At 49.5% G+C, this 4,971-nt stretch overlaps 1 pseudogene; it reads left to right on the top strand.

Moving 5' to 3' along the window:
• Positions 1–2,520: 2,520 nt before the first annotated feature.
• LOC103725574 overlaps positions 2,521–4,971 on the top strand; it is a 24,282-nt pseudogene continuing 21,831 nt past the window's right edge.

Genomic DNA, 4,971 nt, shown 5'->3' with positions numbered 1-4,971 from the left:
TCCTTCCGCTATCTTGTACCCCAAGTAAACCACTGACCTCTGGCAGATGTGCGCTTTTTTGGCGCTGGCCCGATATCCCAGGCTGCCCAGTTCAGCCAACAGGTTCCTTGTAGCTTCCATGCACTCTTCACGGGTTGCTGTAGCCAGCAACAGGTCATCCACATACTGCAGCAGAGTCACATGGGGGTGACTTTTCCGGAAGGGCTCCAGGTCTGACTGACTTCAGTGAGAGGGACACTGAAGAAAGCATCCTTCAAGTCTAGGGTGGTATACCACACATGAGACGGTGGCAGATGGCTAAGTAGGGTGTATGGATTGGGCACCATGGGGTGAATGTCCTCTACCCTTTCATTTACCCTTCGCAAATCCTGCACCGGTCTGTAATCTCCACTGCCAGTTTTTCTCACAGGAAGCAGGGGTGTATTCTATGCTGATTGGCAGGGTTTAAGGATTATTACTTCTAGCAGTCTATGGATGTGAGGCTATTCCCTTCGACCTGAATGGGCAGGGCCGTGGCTTTGAGTTGGACCACAACTGGGGGCAGGTACTTAGCAAGGCCGACTCCCCCAGTTTCGGCCTAGGCAGAAGGGAACTCCTGCAACCAGGAGCTCATGTCTCCCTGGCCCCCATTTTCTAGAGCCGCTGGGAATAGGCGATATTCATCAGCCAGAGATAAAGACAACACATGTACTGGCTGCAGGGGCTGTCCTTCTGAGTCCATGACTTTTATCCCTTTAGGCTCAAAATGGATACATGCCCAGATCTTGGTGAGTAAGTCTCTACCCAACAAAGGTGCGGGACTCTCGGGCACAACCAGGAAGGAGTGGGAAACCTGATGCCTTCCCAAGTCCACTTTCCTGTTGGTGGTCCAGGCGCACCTCTTAGTTCCTGTAGCTCCTTGGAGTATGCTTGGGCGTCCTGGCTTTAGAGGACTGTGAGCTTCATCGAGAACTGAATACTGCGCCCCAGTATTTACCATGAACCCAGTGGGAGTCCCCTCCACGTACAGAGTTACCCAAGACTCGGGGAGGGGTGCCAAGCCCCATCCCCGTCAGTTTCCTTCTCCCAGGTGGAGGGTCCTGATAGGGCTCCCTCCTCCTTGTCTTCCTCTTCTTTGTGGGCACACTCTCCTCCAGTGCCCATATCTTCTGCACAGGGCACACTGTTCCCGCCCTAATTTAGATGGGTGGGGTCCTGTTCTCTGAGGCGGCTCAGGGCTCCCTTTCACTCCGGCCAAGAATATTCTGGCCATCTCCTCCCTCTGCTTCTTGTTCTCTTTTCTTTGAAATTCTCTATCCTCTTTCCTATTTTTATCCTGCATCTCCCATTCCTCCTTCCTTAGCCTCTCCTCCCTGTCCTCCGGAGACTCCCTAGCATTAAAGACCTTCTCTGTCTGTTGCAGCATCTTTCTAATAGAAATCTCTCCCAGATTGTCCTGCTTATGGAGTTTTCTCCTGATATTGGAGGCTGCCTGGTTAATAAAAGGGAAGACTTCAGCTGACCTGTGTTCCTCTGCCTCTGGGTTTATAGGGGTGTATTGCCTATAGGCATCAAACAGCCATTCCAGATACGCGGTTGGGCTTTCGGTTTCTCCCTGAACAATTGTTTTCACCTTAGCCAGGTTAGTGGGCCATCTTGCAGCCACATGGAGACCAATCATCAGCGTCTGGCAGTAGACCTGGAGGCGCTCCCTAACTTCTGCCGTCCCAAAATCCAAATTTGGGCGTGTCAGGGGGAATGCTTCATCAATGGCAGGCTGAAGGGTAGTGGGCCTCCCATTTTCTCCGAGGACGTTCTTCCTGGCTTCATTCAGGATGTGTTCTCGCTCTTCTGTTGTGAAGAGGGTGCGAAGTATCTGCTGGCAGTCGTCCCACGTGGGGCAATGGGTGTACATAATGGATTCTACCAAACCTATTAGACACTTAGGGTCTTCAGAAAAGGGAGGATATTGGGTCCTCCATTTGTAGAGATCGCTAGAGGAAAATGGCCAGTATTGATACTGCTGAACTCCATCTGGGCCGCCGACCGTATGGACTGGCAGAACTGGCATGGCTCCTCCTGTGGTGGAGGATGGAGCTTCCCCCACTTGGTCCCTGTTTCCTCGAGACCTTAACTGCATCCCTCCCACCTCCCCAGGTCGTCTGTCCTCTCCTGTAGAGGAGTCTGTGGAGGGGGCAACCACTGAATTCCCATAGGGACCCCCAGCTCCATCCCCTCCTCCATAGGCCACCTCAGCTTCTTCTCCTCATGGAGCTGCATAAGGTGGCGGCTGTTCAACGGGCAAGGGAGGGTAGAGGGAGGAGCTCTCGGGGAGAACTGGCAGAGCACTAGGATCCCCGCCTCTGTGACTGGAGGACTTCAAACCTTCCTGGGTGACCCTGATGGAGACTTTTGGTGGGCAAGCATGAGGCTTTCTCACCAAGAGGGGCCTTAACCAGGACGCGGGAATCCTCTGCCAGATTTTCCCACAAAAGGATATAGGGGAGTTGATCCAGGTGGCCCCCTGGGTCAGGCCGGGTAATGACAGCCTTGACCTTGCCGATGGTGTCCAGGGAGAGGGACAACTCCAAAGGTGGGCCATTCAGTCGAGCAGAAAGTGCCAAACTTACCCTTCCTGATGCTAGGGCCCAATTTCAAAGCCTGTTCCTTCACCTCCGAGAAGTGAGAGAGGATTAAACCTTTAGGAGTGGCCTGAGTCTGGCCCATGGTGGAGGTCACAGAAGAGAGAGGAAGATGAAAAGGGAGAAGTGAAGATGCCACTCTAAACAATGATGGCCAGTGGGTGTGCTTGTGGACGGGTGCCTGTCATTGCCCAGTTTTTCTTCTGGGATTCAGGCCTGGGACCCCCTTATCCTTTCACGGGAGTCTTTCAGTGGTGAGCGCCCTAATGGCTCTTATTTGCTTGACCCGTACCCACGGGGTTTTCTCAGTGGCTGGAGAGAGGGATGGAGAGGAGAGGGAGATGCAGATAAGGGGTCTTGTCTCCACCCGTGCAGGCAGTCGGGGTCTGCCAAGAGGACTAAGAGCCTTTGGCTTACATCAGGGAGTAACCCTGACCAGAAAACCTCAATTGCTCTTTCGCCTTTAATGGTCCCACGCGAAGACTTAGACCAAGAATAAAAGGAAGGAAAAAGAGGAAGGGAAGGTTTAAAATAGGGAGCGTAGAGAAAAATACAAAACCAGACCCACCCCCTAGTAAGACAATTAGCACAACCATCAAACATGCGCACCACATTAAATCACATTCGTGCGGACCGGTCCTTCTTTCACTCAGACGTGCGCTGCACTCACCACTTTCACTTTCAGGATCCCTGAGACTTCTCGTGATTCTCCCAAATGGTGTCCACTCGGACTGCCTCAGAGTGACCAGCTTGATTTTTTCCTCCTCAGGCACCAGATTTGATGGCAGGCTTCCTTCCTAGGGCCGAGACACTCGGACTCTAGGGCCAGGGCGGGTTACCTGGACTTTCACCTAGGTGCCAGGACTCAAACCCAGACTTCCTCACTCGGGATTACTAACCCGAGACCAGACACGAGATGGTGACTCTCGCTTTATTCTGGATTTTGCAGACACAAGGGGGCGACCCTCGAATTACACTGCCCTGTCTGGAGAAAAGAAACTCTGCCTCCGTTCATCCTTTGTTCCCCCAGAAGATCCCCTGAACCCCGGACGAGCCCCCAAAATGTTAGGGTCTGTGACTCGGTGGGTCTCTTCAGGAGAACAAATGAACGAGTATGGAGATGCATAAAATAAAGCAGAGTTTTATTAAACCAGCTAGCTGGGGCCGACTGTCCTTCCAAGACATGCAGGTCTGGTTAGAGCGATTAACCCCTAGGCAATTTCAGGTAAAGATTATATAGGCTCTCACAACCATTACACAAAAGCCCGCGTTTATACAACCAATAGTGTCAAAGCAAGCATTTCACAAGCCAATAACTTCAAAACAAGAAAAATGTTACAACTCTCTTCAGGTGTCTCAATTGGGGAGGGATGGGTGGTATGTGCCTGGCGCGACCCTTCCCTGTTATCTTGTGTAAGCAGACATGCCTACGTGACACGTCAGACAGGTTAGGCTCTGGGGGCTGCAGCACTTGCCCCTATCTCCGGATGCCTGTGTCTCCAGTTGAGTTAATTGGTTACAAGCAGGAAATTCAAACAAGTAAATTCAAGCAGTAAATTCAGACAAGCAGTAAATTCAAGCAGTAAATTCCTCTTTCCCTAAGAGGACTTGCAATTGACATCAAAAGTAGTGAAGAGCAGTCTTGAAGACTGAGACATTAATCTGTGAGTTCTGACACTATCTCGATGTAGTGTCAGACCTAAATTGGATTAGAGAACACCCAGCTGATGTCCACTACCAAACTGATTGTTTACTTCTTAAGTGGTAGAGATCCCTACATTTTTTATTCAATGCCATGGAAGTTGTGTGTGTTGGTCTTGGTGTGAGAGAAAACTTTTAAAAGGACCCACAGACATAGCTGAACAAGTGGAAATGGGAATAATTCAGCAGCCAGGTGTGGTGATCTACACCTTAAATACCAGCACTTGGGAGGTAGAGGCAGGCAAATCTCTGTGAGTTCCAGGCCAGCTCGGTCTATATAGAAAGTTCCAAGCCAGCTGGTACTACAGGGAGAATCTGTCTCAAAAAGATAAAAAAAAAGAAATAATTCAATAATGACATTGGTGATAATACTGTCCTTCATTGAAATATTATGTGCACCGAACAAAAATACAAAAATATGTGTAATATATATGTACTAAAAATTATAAAACGCTGATGAAATAAAAATGATAGAACAAAATGGATAGACATCCTGTGTGGGGAATTGAAAGATTCAGTATACTTAAGATGCTAAATTTCTCCAAGTCGCTTTATAAATCTCTATCAATTCCAGTGCAAGTCATAACAAGTTCTTTCTTTGTACATATCTCTCTATATATGGACATCTATCTATCTATCTATATATATA

This window comes from Nannospalax galili, unplaced genomic scaffold, assembly GCF_000622305.1.
Source record: "Nannospalax galili isolate Female #2095 unplaced genomic scaffold, S.galili_v1.0 scaffold10, whole genome shotgun sequence".
Taxonomy (NCBI): Eukaryota; Metazoa; Chordata; class Mammalia; order Rodentia; family Spalacidae; genus Nannospalax; species Nannospalax galili.
Note: the sequence above shows the minus strand (reverse complement) of the source record. Positions and strands in the feature narration are given on the sequence as shown.